The 17410-nt window shown below is 42.2% G+C and overlaps 1 pseudogene; it reads right to left on the bottom strand.

Moving 5' to 3' along the window:
* Positions 1-11321: 11321 nt before the first annotated feature.
* Positions 11322-11498, bottom strand: LOC110595479 (annotated as a pseudogene).
* Between the last annotated feature and the right edge of the window lie 5912 nt (positions 11499-17410).

The raw sequence follows: 17410 nt of genomic DNA, 5'->3' as shown, positions 1-17410 counted from the left end.
CTGGAGTGCAGTGGCATGCTTGTGGCCACCACAGCCTCAACCTGCTGGGCTGAAGTGATCCTTCTGCCTCAGCCTTCCAAGTAGCTGAAACCACAAGTGATTCCCACCATGTCCAGCTAATTATTGATATATTGTAGAGACGAGGTCTCACTAAGTTGCCCAGGCTGTGTCTTGAATCCCTGAACTCAGGTAATCCTCTCACCTCTGCCTCCCAAAGTGCTACGATTACAGGTGTGAGCCACTGCACCTGGCTCCATTCTCTTGTTGATGGACATTTCAGTTTTCTGATATTTTTTGTTGTTATGAACGATGTCATGAATACCCTTTTATATATATATGTATTGAGTTGGAGTCTCACTCTGTAGCTCAGACTGGAGTGCAGTGGCACTCTCCCGGCCACCGCAGCCTTGACCTGCTAGGCTCCAGCGATTCTTCCGCCTCAGCCTCCCAAGTAGCTGGAACTACAGGCGCGTGCTACCACGCCCGGCTAATTTTTTTTGATTTATTGTAGATTGGATTTATTTAGGTTTCGCCAAGTTGCCCTGGTGGGTCTCGAACCCACGGGCTCAGGCAGTCCACTCACTTCAGCCTCCCAAATTGCTGGGATTACAGGCTGAGCCACCAAGCCTGGCGAAAATAACTTTTTATACTTTCAAAATACAGTAGGTCCTTGATACGTTTTTGGAAACTGACTTTTAAGAGAAGGAACCTATCATGAAATAATTTTTTTTCTCATCAACATTATAATGTGGCCGGGCTCGGTGGCTCAGTCTGTAATCCCTGCACTTTGGGAGGCTGAGGCGAGAGGATTGCCTGAACCCGTGGTTCGAGACTCACCCGGACAACTTGGTGAGACCTCGTCTCTACAATAAATAAATAAATAAATAATAATAATAATTAGCCGAGCATGGTAGCGTGCGCCTGTAGTTCCAGCTACTTGGAAGGCTGAGGCGGAAGGATTGCTGGAACCCAGCAGGTCGAGGCTGTGGTGGCCGGGAGCGTGCCACTGCACTCCAGTCTGGGTGACAGAGTAAGACTCCAACTCAAAAAAACCCAAAAAAGAAAAAACATTATATAATGAAAAGATGTTGAATGAGACATTGAGGACCTGATGTATGTCACTTCACTTAAAGTTGCAGTTTCCAAGAACCTAATGACAGTGTTAAATGAAGACTAATGTAATGCTTATTTGTGGTTAAATTAAAAACACACGCACACACACACACACACAGGAAAGCATAACACATATAAATGAAAATTTAAAAATCATTCTTGTGATTTTTAAGTGTCACTCAGATACTGAGTTTGTTTCTGTTTTTGAGTCAGAGTTCCACTCTGTCACCCAGGCTGGAGTGCAGTGGTACGCTCCGGGTCATCGCAGCTTCGATCTGCTGGGCTTAGGCAATCCTTCTGCCTCAGCCTTCCAAGTGGCTATAACTACATACATGTGCCACCACGCCCGGCTAATTTTATGATTTATTGTAGAGACGAGGTCTCGCCATTATGCTTAGGCTGGTCTCAAATCCCCGAGCTCATGCAATCCTTTTGCCTCCACCTCTCAAAGTGCTGGCATTACAGGCGTGAGTCATAGCATTTGGCTGTGTTTGTTTTTTTCTTTTCTATTTTTTTGAGTTGGAGTCTCACTCTCTCACCCAGGCAGGAGTGCAGTGGCACACTCATGGCCACCGCAGTCTTGACCTGCTGGGCTCAGGTGATCCTTCTGCCTCAGTCTTCCAAGTAGCTGGAACTACAGGCATGTACCACCACACCTGGCTAGTTTTTAAAATTTATTGTAGAGAAGATGTCTCGCCAAGTTGCCCAGGTTGGTCTCGAACCTTTGAGCTCAGGCAATCCTCTCGCTTCAGCCTCTCAAAGTGCTGGGATTACAGACTTGAGCCACTGCACCTAGCTGAGTTTGTTTTTCAAGATAAAATATTTATTTTAGTAGACTTTAATAGAAGAAACATATCTGAAGTGAAACCAAAGTCCATCCCCTCCACCAATTCTAATTTTAAAGAGATTGTGAAATAGTAAGAGCATGGGAACGTTATGTTTTTGGTTAAACTTTGTTTTTCTTAGTAGGCATATCTTTAAATTTCCACATAATAAAACTGTATCACCTGTCAAATGAAAATCAGAAGACAGCTATGATGGCCACACATACAGGCACACACATTTAAAAAATTTATTGAAAGGAACAAAATTTAAAACCTATAATCACTTTCTCCAGGAGAAAGTAACAGAAAGAGGTTGATCTCCAAGAAAATATCCAAATTGCTTGTAGGAAAAAAAAGTGCCATTCTGGGAAAACACACCTACTATCTATTATAAATCTAACAAAATTAATCATGAATTCAAAATATTGATCTGATTTCTCCCTTCTTAATCTTTTTTTGTCCAGTAGGGACTATGTATTGTTTCATACTTATTTTAATACATAAACAAAAAGCCTTCCTAAGCTTAGAACATAGACATTTAAGCACACCTGCTGAATGACCTGAGTCCTGGTAGAGTCTTTTATAATCTATTTTGAACTTTCTTCTTTTCTTTTTTTTTTTTTTTGAGTTGGAGTCTCACTCTGTTGCCCAGACTGGAGTGCAGTGGCCGCTCCCGGCCACCGCAGCCTTGACCTGCTGGGCTCCAGTGATCCTTCCGCCTCAGCCTTCCGAGTAGCCGGAGTTACAGGCATGCGCTACCACGCCCGGCTGATTTTTGATTTATTGTAGAGATGAAGTCTCGCTGCCCAGGCGGGTCTCGAACCCGCGGGCTCAGGCAATCCAGTCACCTCAGCCTCCCAAAGGCGCGGGATTACAGGCTGAGCCACCGAGCCCGGCTTTGAACTTTCTTAAAATCGAGATCTAGTGTCAGCAATGTAGAACTTGAAGATGACTTGACAATCTACTTTGTGAGTCAATAGAAACCATAATTCAGAATCTTGCCTTATTTTCCCTCCTCTCTCTTCATCTATTTAATTCAAATTTTGCTCAGAGAGGCTTGTAGAGCTTGTGTTTGAGTGATATGGTTCTTGCTAGCCAGGAAGCTAATAAATTCAGTTTTGCTTTAGATTGCCATTTGGTGGTCTTTGTTTCTTACTAAGTTTCCCCAAATCATGTGCGTTTTCCCTTTACCACGATTTTCTAGCACAGCTTTTGTCCCTCCAATATTTCAACTGCACCCCCTTTTTGGGTAGTGGAAGAGTCTTTGTCTTCATCTTTAAGAACTTCAGATTTTTACTTATTCAATCTGTGCAACATCTCTATTTTTTTTCCTGAAGTTTGTTTTTGTCACAGGGACCTCTAACTTCCAGTTCTAGTTTGGATAGATTGTATTTTAGGTCTGCTGCATAGCTGTCAGGTTAGGATTTTTTCCAAACCTCTCTTGCTTTAGTTTCACTGTTTCTTGCTACCCAAGTCTTTCCCCCAGATGCCTTCCTTTATCAGTTTGTTTGAGCATATCCTAAAGCAATTTTTTTTCCCAGAGAGGGTGCACAAGAAAGAAAGTTTCAGAGTCCTTGCTTGTTTTCTTTTTCATTTCATTTCTTTTTTTTTTTTTTGAGTTGGGGGTCTCACTCTGTCACCCAGGCTGGAGTGCAGTGGCATGATCATGGCTGACTACAGCCTTGATCTCCTGGGCTCAGGAGATCCTTCTGTCTTAGCCTCCTGAGTAGCTGGAACTACAGGTGCGCCATCATGCCTTGCTAATTTTTTGTAGAGACAAAGTCTTGCTATATCAGGCTGGTCTTGAACTTCTAGGTTCAAGCGATTCTCCCAAAGTGCTAGAATTACAGGCATAAGTCACCACACTCAGCCTCCTTGTTTGTTTTCAAATGTCTTTTTTTGCCTTCATGTTTGCTTGATTGATTGGACATGGAATTTTCATTCAAAATTTTAAATTTTGTCTATTAAATGGGAAAAATAAAATGATAAGTTCTCATGGTTAGAAGATAAGGGCAAGAGTGTTTGCAGAGACCAGGAGGAAAAGGAAATCAGCTACCTGGCTCCTTATGAGACAAGGTAAAGAACTTGTACTGGTTCCAAGAGAGCAGAAGATTGGAGAGAGGAAGAGGAAGGGGTGTCCATTAATGTTCAATGTGAAATAAACTGTGCTGTTGAGGTGGTTCTTTTGAGAAATGTATGTCCATAGATTATTCGATTCTCCTCTCTTTAAGTGTTGAAGCTGAATTTCCCTTTCCTTGAGTATGGGCTAAACTTGGTAACCTATTTCCAGTGAATAGAATCAAGCAGAAGTAATGGTGTGTGACTTTGGAGATTAGGTCATAAAAAGGCATTGTGTCTGCCCTCTTGATTGTCTTTAAGGAGCTGGTAATTTCCACTTCCTCATTCTTGGGGTGCTTGCTTTAGGGGAAGCCAGCTTCCACGCAGGAGTCTAACTACTCTGAGACTGCCATGCTGAAAGGAAGTCCAAGCCTGCCATGTGGAAAGGCAGCATGACAGAAAGATGCTCCCCTTGCCTCCAGCTATCCAACTGTTCCCATACCAGAAAAAGAAGTGAAGGAGCCATCTTGGACATTCCTGTCCCATCATGGAGAGGAACTGAGGTCCCAGACATATGGCCCCAGTTGAGCTGTCCCAGTCATCTTCAGTCATTCTAGGCACTGCAGCTGATGTATGAGATGTCTAAGCACAGAGGTGAGGCATTCATACTTTGCCCTGCCCAATGCCTGACTCAAAGAATCAGGAGTACATAAAATGGTTGTTTTATGCTATTAAATATTGGACTGATTTGTTTTATAGAAATACACAACTGGAACAATCACATAGTTTATAAATGTTAAATTAGGCATTCTTTAAAAAAATCTTGAATAACATTATTTCTCTATTGCAAGAGTAACATGTGACATTGTGTCACATTCAAATATAGAAGTTTTGTTTGGGGCTGGGACCTCATCTTACTTACCTCAATAGCTCTAGTATTCAGTACAGGGTCTGGTCTTCCAGAGGCTTGATGACAGTTTGTTGAATGGACATCTCCTGCCTTCCTTCTTCCTCCCTTTCCTATCTTCTACTCGCATTTAAAAGAAGGCCAAATCCTAAAAGTTCTGGAATGATGCTCCAGGAGTTGAGTTTTAGCTGTTCTGGGGACAAGGAGAAAAATCAGGCCAATGGTGGTGGGCTGGCCACGTCTTACACAGAGGGGTGCTGGTTTCCCTCCTATTTCAAGTCCCTCTGAGTACCTCTCTTGATTGGAGATGAGGTTGTGGCTTACAGGAACTAATAACTGGGTAACAGCTTAAGGGCACTGTGTGGGCTTTGGGAATATATCAGCTAAGTTAGGATGTCGTGAGAAATTTACAGGGAGGGAGGGAAACTCTCAGGATGCTGACAGGCCCCCTGGCCTTGAGCATGTCTTCCCCTTTCCGGCCTCAGTTTCCTCTGAATGAGTCTCTTTTGCTAAAGCCCAGTCTGGGAAAAGCCTGAGGTCATTGAAATTGTGGTCTGTCAATGTCCCAACATGCCAGGAACAAATTCTTTCCTCTGATATTTCAAATTCTTTAAAAAATATGGGCTGACACTGTGGAAAGAGCAAGTTACAAAACAGTCCGTACAGAGCATTCCCTACTTGTAACTTTATCCAGCCTCGCTGCATGGAACCAAGGTGGCAAATGCTGTTTGCCAATGTGTTATATCTGTGGTTATCTAAGTGGAGGAAGTTATCCTGGGTATTTTTAATTTTCTTTTTGGTGTGCTTCCAAAATTTCTACAATGAACATCTATCACTTCACTTTTCATAATCAATTAATTTTGAAAAAACCTAAAAGCATTTGGGAGGCTGAGGTGAGAGGATTGCCTGAGCTCAAGGGTTTGAGACTAGCTGGGCAACTTGGTGAGACCTCATTTCTACAATAAGTCAAAAAATTAGCCGGGTGTGGTAGTGCTTACCTGTAGTTCTGGCTACTTGGAAGGCTGAGGCGGAAGGATGACTTGGGCCCAACAGGTCAAGGCTGTGGTGGCTGTGACTGTGCCACTGCACTCCAGTCTGAGAGACAGAGTGAGATTGCGACTCAAAAAAAAAACCCCAAAACCTAAAAGGCACAGGCCCTTTGTCATGCTCAGTAAGTATATAAGTTGCTTCTAGGTAGAAGTAAAAAAAAAAAAAAAAGAGAGAAAACATCCATGCAGACTTGTAGGTAGAGATTATGGGTTTTCTAATGTATTAGTAATCCATCGCTGTGTCATAAATTACCACAACCTTAGTGGCTTCAAACAGCACATTTATTATATCTCACAGTTTCTGTGGGGTGGGAATCCAGGCATGGCTTGACTGAGTCCTCTGCTCAGGATCTCATAAGGCTACAATACAGGTGTTGGCCAAACTGTGCTCCCATCTGGAGGTATGAATGGGGAAAAGTCCACTCCCAAGCACACTCAAATTGTTGGCTGAATTCAGTTCCTTGCAGTTGTAGGATGGAGGGCCCAGCTCTTGCTGTACTTCAGCTGGAAGCCACCCATGCCTCTTAAAGGTCACCCATAGTTTCTTGCCATGTGAGACTCCTCAACATGGCAACTTTCAACAAACTAGCAAGGAAAGCCACTAGAGAAAGTCTGCTAGTAAGATGGAATCTTATATAATATAATGTAATCATGGGGTGACATCATTTTTGCCAAACACTATTGGCTAGAAGCAAATCACAAGTCCCACCTCTAAAAGAAGTCCAACTCAAAGGGGAAGGAATTATACAAAGGTGTTGTTGGAGACTGAATGTTTAGGTCCTCCCCAAATCCAAGTTGATGCCTTAACTCCCAGTGTGATTGTATTTGGAGATGAGGCCTCTAAGGAAGGTTAAATGAGGTCATAAGGGTGTGTCCCTGATCTGATAAGATTAGTGATCTTTAAGAAGAGACACCAGAGAGCTCTTTCTTTCTCCATGTACATGTACCAAGGAAAAGTCACGTGAGGATACATCGAGAAGGCAGCAACCTACAAGCCAGGATGCTCACTAGAAACCGTGACAGTCAGTCATCTTGATCTCAGATTTTCAGCCTCCAGAACTGTGAAAAATAAATTTCTGTTGTTTAAACTACACAGTCTGTGGTATTTCATTACAGCAGCCTGCGCCAACTAAGACAAGTAAGAACCAGAAGAGGATCCTTGAAGAGGGGTGGGGCTGGGAACACCTTAGGCTCGGACTGTGTTTGCCACAGATAATATTGCGAGGTTGGCTGGAATTCTAGAAGCTTCTAGGTAACATGTGGAATATTTTAAAAATGCAGATTCTCCCCAGAGATTTTCATTCTGTAGGTCAGTGTGGGGCTTGGAAAGATTTAAATGACCTCCCCTAAGGTATCCCAACGAGGGTGTCAGGTGGCTCACATTTGAGGAATAGATCAGGAAGCTCCAAATCCCAGCTCTGCCATTCCACAGTGACAGGACCTTAGATCAGTGACTTCTTTCAGCCAAAGTTTTTTTATCTAATGTAACATGGCAAGTTCTTAAGAGAAAGTACAAAACACCCTCTGGTATTAGTAGCTCCTGTCCCTAGCCCTGCCAAGGGAGGCTGATATTGCTGTCTCAAGCCCCATCTGGGGATGTCCTTAATGTTTGGTGTTTCAGGGCCATGGAAAAGTTTGAAATAAGAAGGGGACAGTGTTCGGGGATATTCATACATGGGGAAGACCTGGATCTTGCTTGTCCTTACAGCTGGAGAAGGTGAGGGTTCAGGTATAGATCTGAGGTCAATTGGGGTACTGAAGTAAGGGCCAGTGTCCTTAGACACCAGAAGGAAAACCAGTCCTGGTCATGGTGTCTGATAGCAGGTGGAAGAGGTGTTTTTCCTCTTGGTGATGATCATGGGAGGTCTCAGTTTTCTGGCATCACAAAGAGTCATGGCTGGGAGTGGGGGTGGGGTTGTGTGTGAGTAAGTTGACTCACAGCAGCATGAAATAAAGGTATGAGAAATTTCTTGGGCTATAGCTATCACATAAAATTCATACCAGAAACAGTCAAAAGAGATGAAACATGCAAATTGCAGAGCGCAGTGCCTAGTACATACTAAGGGTTAGAGAAATGAAAGCTATTAATCCCATTATCAAAATCTCCTAGTTTGAGTGGTGAAAAAGCCTCTGTTCTTATTTATTCACTATCATGAGTCCGTTGTTTTACAAGTGATACATGAAAGAGATACATGGTTTGGAGGATAAAGTTTTTGTTAGCAGCCTAGGTAAAAGACCATCTACAACGTGAGAGACCTTAGTCTTCCTCCTCTGATATTAATGGAGTTAATAAAGACAAAGAGCTTAGTTCCATTCCCAGCCCTAACTAATCAGTTATTATCATGTAATATAATAATATCAAGTTCTGGTCAGAACTGGGAGACTGGGTGGCATGGGTATGTTTTAGACTGTTAACCAAAGGATATTTGAGCAAAAGACACCATCAAGGCTGGATTCCTGGGCATGCATCCCGTGCCCCATATTTAGAAGGGTCTCACATTTGGTTTAGTGCTCTGCTGTCACTATCTTGAAATTCTTAATAATTTTTGAACAAGGGGACCTATATTTTCATTTTGCACTGGGTCCCACAAGTTGTGTATGTATCCTGTATACCAGATCTTGACCCCAGTTCTTAGTAGCAATCTTCAGGTGAATTTTCCAGGTTTCTTACAGCCTTTATCATGAGTGTCTTGAGTGGCCTTCCTCCACATGAACTTTCACAAGGCAGGGGTAGAAGGCAGACACTATACGATTAGAGAAAGGGGAAAGGAGCCAGAATTAGGGGGAGTATGTGAGGATCCCCTCCATCTAGGCCAGGAACTCACAGATATGTAAACGGAAGTGGTTTCCTGTAAGGCCCATATGGGAGGCACATGGAAACTAGATTCAAGGTTTCTAAGTGGAAGACCAGAGAATGAGAGAGGCAAGGAAGGAGGGGAGTGAACAGGTTCTGTCTCTCTTTCTTAGGAAGTGAGGTACTAATGACAAGTACAGAGGTGAAGCAGAAGTTTCTAGTTATCATAAAACAGACCCACATAGGCAAGACCAAGCTCTGGGAGGCTGTGGGGACAGAATGCTATTGGAGCAAGGTTCTTTGCCTTAATAGAGGGAACTGGGAGAGTTATCCAGGCAAAGAGCCATAAACATAGCAGCCTGAGCCCATGTTCCCTTTTTGGGTGCCCCAGGCACAAGAAAATAGCAATCCATTTGGCGAAGTGCTAAGAACAACTTAGTATCAATTTGTTTTTCGGCGGAAGCCAAGGATGCCTATTACAGACTTGAGGTTTCTTGAAACTTTTCCACGTTCATTTTTGATCACTGTAAGTTTTCCCATAGTTAAACATAATGCAGCATCTCAAAGTGGTTGGGTTGAGGCTTGCTCTGGGCCAAAAATGGGGGTCCTGCCTCTGGGGCTGGCTTCCTGGGTTGTCTCAGGTCAGTGACGGTGATGGCGGCAGTGTGTTCTGTATATTTGTACTCCTTTATGCATTACTGTTAACTCTGATTTCATGCTTGCTTTGTCAAACTTTGCCTTCCAAAATTTGTGGTATAATTTAACTGATCACATCGGAAAATGAATATTGTAGCCGGGCTTGGTGGCTCAGCCTGTAATCCCGTGCCTTTGGGAGGCTGAGGTGAATGGATTGCCTGAGCCCGCGGGTTCAAGACCCGCCTGGGCAACTTGGCGAGACCTCATCTCCACAATAAATCAAAAAATTAGCCGGGCGTGGTAGCGTGTGCCTGTAGTTTCAGTTACTTGGAAGGTTGAGGCAGAAGGATCGCCGGAGCCCAGCAGGTCGAGGCTGCAGTGGCCGGGAGCGGCCACTGCACTCCAGTCTGGATGACAGTGAGAGTCCAACTCAAAAAAACAAAAACAAAACAAAAAAAAAGGAAAATGAATATTGTAAAATACACACAGAATACACTACAATATAATTGTGCTGGTCACAAGGTAAACAGAGGATTTCTTTTTTTTTGAGTTGGAATCTCACTCTGTCGCTCAGTGGAGTGCAGTGGCACACTCATGGCCACTGCAGCCTCGACCTGCTGTGCTTAGGCGAGACTTCTGTCTGTTTTCTAAGTAGCTGAAACTATAGACACGTGCCACCACACCCAGTTAATTTCTTGATTTATTGTAGAAATGAGGTCCCACCAAGTTGCCCAGACTGGTCTTGAACCCCTGGACTCAAACAATCCTCTGGCCTTGGCCTCCCAAAGTGCTGGGATTATAGACTTGAGCCACCGCACCTGGCCTGAGGATTTCTTTTAAAATGCCAATTGACAGTGCACATAGGTGTGTGTTCTGAGGACGGGATGCAAGTTGAATGTTGTTTTGAAGACTGCTGTTGCTGTCTTTGGAGCATGTCAGCAAATATTTGACTGCAGCTTGAGCTCGATGGTGCTCCTGTCCCTCTACCTCCATGGAAACCCTGCACTGTGTATGTCTTCTGAGACCTAGATCACCTAAAAATGCCTCTGGACTTGAATACTTTTTCTGGTCATACCATCCTCTCCCCAACTCCAAACAGTCCAAGGCATCTTCTGAACTTGAGAAATCAGACTCCTGCCCAAAGTGGTCAACTGTTGAATCAGGCAAACATGATTCTGATGTTTCTTTTCCACTTCTGTTACCTCAGGAGAAGGGTAAAGACGAGGCCAGGGGTCTTCAAGGCCCTCAGTGTTTGCCACTTGATGAAATCTGGCTTCAGTCCTCTTTGAGTTAAAGACTTGGTCCGATTTCAGCTACTTTCTCTAAGACTCGGAGGCCTGCTGGTTCAGGATGGCAACCTGGGATAAAGCTGTCAATTCTTCTGTGATAGTCTAATATTCAGAATAATACCTCAACAGAAAAACACCTTTTATTCTTGTTGGTGTAAAGGACCAGGACTCTAACTCTGTTACTTAAATAAACCTGTAGGTTTTTTTCCAAGTCAAAAACATTTTTATTGTAATTCATGTATTTTTTGGGGGGAGGGATCAGAGTCTCACTCTGTTGCCCAGGCTGGGGTGCAGTGTCATGCTCACGGTCACTGCAGCCTTGGCCTGCTGGGCTCAGGCTATCCTTCTGCCTCAGCCTTCCAAGTAGCTGGAACCACAGGTGTGTACCACCACACCCAGCTAATTTTGTGATTTGCTGAAGAGACAAGGTCTCGTCAAGTTGCCCAGTCTGGTCTCAAACCCCTGGCCTAGGCAATGCTCTCATCTCCCACTCCCAAAGTGCTGGGATTACAGGAGTGAGCCACCGTACCCGGCATCATTCACATATTTTATAGATATTAAATGTAGCAAAAGGGTCAGGGTTGCATTAAAAAAAAAATCCAGGTTTATACACGTTGCTCCACCTCCACTTGGGATCATGGTCTCCTAACATCAGGTGCAGCAGCTGTACTTGTTGGATGCCTCTTTTCAGACACAGCCCTGGGCACACTTGGCATAGCCCACAGGGCAGCAGCACTTTTTGCAGGACATGCATTTGCAGTCTTTGCACTTGCAGGAGCCAGTGCAGGCACAGGAGTCACCAGTGGCGCAGGAGCAGTTGGGGACCATGTCCAGCCCTGGTGAGGCGGCAGTTCCAGGTGAGAGGAAGTGGCAAAGGGGCACGTGGGAGGCTGCTCAACCTGTAGTTCTTTTAATAACAAGGATTAGTAAATGGGGTTGGACCTTGATCTGACGCAATCAGTGAAGTACTGAACCATTCATTCATCTGGAGTGTACCCAGGCTCTAAGGATTGGTCAACTGTTCTGATATAGATGAAGGCCATATTTCAATCAGTGAGAATTGGACCTTCTTAATCCAGGCCTCCTATACATTTGCTAACAGGCCTACTGGCATGAGTGGCATCAAAGAACCTCGGCCCAAAAGAGAAATGGAATGTAACGTGTTTTCTGTTACCAGCATTCCTGAGGGTGGTGGGGCAAAAAAGGAATAGATTTTCATCATAAAAGAGATTGAATGTGGTTGTGTGTGCATGTCATTAACACCAGCAGTTGCAGCTGAGGTTAAAAAGATGGTAAGAGATAGCTGCCTGGCTGAGCTGGAAGTCTTCCAAGACATTGCCACTTTAATAACATTATTAACAACTGCTGAAAAACGATTTACTCTGGAAAGAACAGATATAAGGAGACAAGTGTTTGTCAGCATGTGCTGCCCTGAGGGACAACCCCTTCTCTGCTGTAGGAAGAGACCTATTCAATGGTTGAGGACTAGTCATTTGGAACCCAAGAATTTTCAAAAGGTAACCTTGATATAAAAGACCTAAAACAATTGTTGCTTTCTTTTTTGATCATCACTCGTCTATTAGTATATGCTAATTGAAAAATAATCCAGGTGCAATTTATTTATTTATTTTTTGTCAGGATCTCACTCTGTTGCCCAGGCTGGAGTGCAGTGCATGATCATGACTCAGTGTAACTCCGACCTCTTGGGCTTGGGTGATTGTTCTGTTTCATCAGTCTCCCGAGTATCTTGGACTATAGGCATGTGCCACGATGCCAGACTAATTTTTTGGAGACAAAGTCTTGCTATATTATGTTGCCCAGGCAGGCCTTGAACTCTTGGACTCACGTAATCCACCTGCCTCAGTCTCCCAAAATGCTAGGATTACATGTGTGAGCCACTGCAACTGGTCTGTTTTTCAAATTCTATTTCAATTATTTCCCTTAGACATTGGTAAACTTTCTGACTGGGTGCTGTGGCTCATGCCTGCAATCCCAGCACTTTGGGAGGCTGAGATAAGATAATCATGTGAGTCCACGAATTTGAGACTAGCCTGGGCAACATAGTGAGACCTTGTCTCTACAAAAAATACAAAAATTTTCAGGGTATGGCAGTGTACACCTGTAGTCCCAGCTATTTGGGAGGTTGAGGTGAAGGACTGTTTAAGCCCTGGAGGTCGAAGCTGCAGTGAGCCAGGACCATGCCACTGTACTCGAGCCTGAGACAGGAGTGAGATCCTGTCTCAAAAAAATAAAAAATAAAATTAGTAAGTTTTCTCTTTTTGTTTGAGTCTCACTCTGTTGCCCAGGCGGGAGTGCAGTGGCACGCTCACAGCCACCACAGCCTCGACCTGCTGGAATTACAGGTACATGCCACCATACCTGGCTAAATTTTTATTTATTGTAGAGATGAGGTCTTGCCAAGTTGCCCAGGCTGGTCTCAAACCCGTGGGCTCAAGCAATCCTCTCATCTCAGCCTCCCAAAGTGCTGGGATTATAGGTGTGAGTCACTGCGCCCAGCCAGGAAGCTTTCTCTAAAAAAAAAAAAAAAAAAAAAAAGTCACGTGTTTTCATACAACTAGTGAGACAATGCTAACATGCATAAAGTACTGAGTTTCTCCAAACATCATTTCAATCTTAATAGCCTGGTGTGTCCTTCCACTTTTCTTTCATGCACATTTAGACACATTTGTAGAGTTCCCCCCCCACAAAAACAGGTTATCATGATATACCCTGCTGTATAATTTTCTTTTTGCTTGAAAGGAATACATTATGGACTTGCCACAGGTTAAGAGTCAGAGATCAGACTCATTCTTTTTCAGTTACATAATACTCCAAAGCACAGCCATTCTATAACTGATTTCAATCATTCCCCTTTGATGGACTCCATCTCCTTCTATTTTTCTGCTACCAAAGGCCATATTGCAAGAAACTTCTCAGATTGATGTCCTTATAGCTTGGTGCTTTTAGTTTCTTGAGACAGTCTTCAATGTATGACTGCTGGGCTAAAAAGTGTATATTTAAAAATCTGAATTGGTACTGCCAAGCTATCTTCCAAAAAAATTGGAACAATCCACATTACCAACAATGTGCAAAAGTGTTCATTTACCTTATTTCTTGCAAGTGCTGTAGGTCATTGCTTTTCAATTTTGCTGATAGGTGACAAATGATACTTATTGCTTTGATGTATCTCTCACGGACCTCATTGATCTTCTTTTGTGTTTATCAGAATGCAGAACATCATAGTTCAAAGCAGACTCTAGAATCAGACCACCTGAGTTTGAGTCATAGTTTAGTTACCTGTTGTTTCCTTTGCTGTAAAACAGGAATATTACCTATTTCATACATTGTGGTAATTACTTACAAAGTACCTGAAATAATCACTAGCATGGAGCAAACACTAAATAGATGGTTAGCAATTATTATTTATCAATTTGTAGGAACTGTGTATTAGGAATATTCATTCTGGATATGTTCCTTATGTTGAAAATATCTCCCCAGTCTATCACGTGTCTTTTACAGAACTAAAATTTGATTTATATAGTCATATATGCCTATGACTTCTTCTATGTCTTATAGGTTTTGTTTATGAAGATCTCCCATGTCATACAATTGCAGTCTCCTGTTCTTCTAATATTTCATTTTAACATTTTAATCTGTAGTCTTTCTTGTATTTACTTGTAAATGTTGTATTATGGTTGCCCTCTAAGCACCTACCGTAGACTTCTGTATGTTATACACATCAGATTTAAAACACTTCATGCAAAGAGATACGGAAGAAAATATAGTATTCACAGCAATATTTATTGGGTTGTTCTGAATAATAAATGGACTTCATTTTTTTTTTTCTTATTTGAGTCAGGGTCTCATTCTGTCACCCAGGCAGGAGTGCAGTGGCATGATTACAGCTCACTGAAGTCTTGGCCTCTTGGGCTTAGGTGATCCTTCTGCCACAGCCTCTTGAGTAGTTGGGTCTTCTACAGGCGCATGCCACCATATCTGGCTAAGTTGTTTGATTTTCTTGTAGAGATAAGGTCATGCTCTTGCCTAGGCTGGTCTCAAACTCCTGGGCTCAAATGATCCTCCCGCCTTGGCTTCCCAAAGTGCTGAGATTAAAGGCATGAACCATTGTGCCCAGCCAATATATATTTTTTAAATTAACCCTCTTCTACTCTTTAAAAAAATCTGGAGTCCCTTCTTTTCAAATGAAATAATACAGAAAATTCCAGTATACAAAATTTAGTTGTTTTTGAAGTGGTGAAAGATGAAGCTTGAGAAGATAATGAAGAGCCTTATCAACCAGGGCTGGGATTCTCTGTCTTCTGAATCTTCCCAGATAACAGCACTCTATAAGTCAGTCTCTTTTCCAATTAATATTTTAACTTAACCAGCACTGTAACTTTGCAATTTGGTACATCAGCCTCCAAGTACTGGTTTGGATTTAAGCACAAAAAGATTCCTTTTTCCTGGACACACAAGGGCCCTGGATTTTATTTTATGCCCACAAGTAAGTTTCTGCATTTGAACTTGTTCTCTTCACTTATCTGATGCAACCCAAGTAAACATCCCAACTCAATGGTCTTGGTCTTCTTTATCCAGTTCAAGTTGTTCTAGTGTCAGGAGCTACCTGGTTCTCCAAATTTTGCCCTCAATAGGCAAATGATTCCAAATGACAAGGGGGGATATCATTATTAGTTGTTTGCCACTATAATCTGCGTTTTCTTCCCCAAGACACAGAGCAAGTTATCGTGGCCTTTAGTTCATTCATCCTCAGTACAATCATCAGTTCCAGATCTTCCATATATTCTTGAGGGTCTGACGCCTACCATTTAACTCTCTGATATCAATTTCTGTAATCATTGTCATTTAGTCACAAGCAACAGAAACACATTTTGGCTGACAGATAAAAAGGGAACTTATAAGGGTGATATATATGTAGTCTGAACAGTTATAGGGGAGATATATATGGTAGTTAATACGATTATAGGAAAATAGGGATAACCAGGCCTGGATAACAGGAACTAGGGTAGGGTACTTTGGGGATCTCCTTGCATCAACTTTTGTAAGGTTTCTTTGGGACAATACCAACAGAATGACTCAGTTCTTATTACTTTGTGTCACTTTTCTTAAGAATCAAAGTCCTGGTGAGAGGGAAATTTTGATAGGACGAGCATGGATTGCTCAAACTTCAGCCAAAGGGTCTAGGGCCAGAGTACAATAATCTACAGCTCCACTAATACCACATGAAATGGGAAGTAGCATTCTAAAGGGCAAGTGGGACTCTGTCACTAAAGGAAAGGGGAAGTGATTTTGGGCAGGCCAAAGCAATGAATATCCACTATACCAATATTTAAATGATGGGGAGAAGAAAAGAACCTACCATGGAGGACTAGCCAGGAAGTTGAGAAGAAAATATAAAGTGTTACAGTATGTAAGGGTGGAGTGTTTCAAGATGCTGGTGAAAGTTGACTGTGCTGCTGAAAGTTCAGATATTAATGGACCTAGCAATAAAAAGGTCTTACTTGCAGGGACATCAGAATAACACAAGGATTTTTAAAAAAAGCGACTTTCCCCTTCTTTCTGCCTAATGTGGACACTGCAATAGAGGTCTTAAAGACCAGCCAAAATCTGGTATTATCTTTGAAGACCACTAAAACAATAAAATTCTGATGTCCCAATTACACTCACAACATTTGAACAACATGCTTAAAAAAAAATAAGAAACAAGCTGGGTTCAGTGGCTCAGCCTGTAATCCCGTGTTTTGGGAGGCTGAGGTGAGTGAATTGCCTGAGCCCGTGAGTTGGAGCCCTGCCTGGGCAACTTGGCGAGACCTCATCTCTACAATAAATTAAAAAATTAGCCGGGCGTGGTAGTGCACGCCTGTAATTCCAGCTACTTGGAAGGCTGAGCGGAAGGATCACCAAAGCCCAGCAGGTTGAGGCTGCGATGGCCAGGAGCGGCTACTGCACTCCAGTCTGGGCAACTGAGTGAGACTCCAACTCAAAAAAAAAAAAAAAAAAAAGAAACAACTACTGAGCTCTAAGTTTCTTAAGGTGTAGCAATCTGTCAATTTGGGTAATGGATGATGAATATTTTAATATTCACTAACATAAAGATGAGTATTGTTAACCATTTGACAAAACAGGCTCAGTGTTAAGTAACTTGCCAAGGTCAAACAGTAAGCACTAAATATAATTTTAAAAATTCTTTATTTTTTAAGTTAAATTTAAAAGTAATGTGAATAGTGTAAAATATTCAAATACAGAAGTATAAAGTTGAAAATCTAATGTAATCTACACTGCTCAAAGCCATTAATAGACTTTTCTATGAATTTATAAACATAAGCTCACACATATTTTTAAATGAGTTCATACTATATACACTTTTCTATCAATAGCTTGTTTTACTTAATGTATCATGGCATTTTTCCATGTCCATACACAATAAATGTACTTTATTCATTTAAACAGATATGTACATTTTCTTATATGATTGAACCATATGTTATTAAACCAATCCTTTACTGATCAACATTTACGTTTTCTTCTATTACTTTCTACATTCAATTTTTATACTTCAGTAGTATCTTACATATTCCCTCAGTTCCCGTTTCATTTTGGAAAGTAATTTCAGTGTGGCCATAACCTGTAGTTTAATACATACCTGAATCTGTCAAATTTCGATGTTGGTAGATTCATATTAGCCAGGACTCAATTTCAAGTAACAGAAACCCAACTCATAG

Source organism: Carlito syrichta, unplaced genomic scaffold (genome assembly GCF_000164805.1).
Source record: "Carlito syrichta isolate Samal-C Ts95f unplaced genomic scaffold, Tarsius_syrichta-2.0.1 Scaffold302276, whole genome shotgun sequence".
Lineage (NCBI taxonomy): Eukaryota > Metazoa > Chordata > Mammalia > Primates > Tarsiidae > Carlito > Carlito syrichta.
Note: the sequence above shows the minus strand (reverse complement) of the source record. Positions and strands in the feature narration are given on the sequence as shown.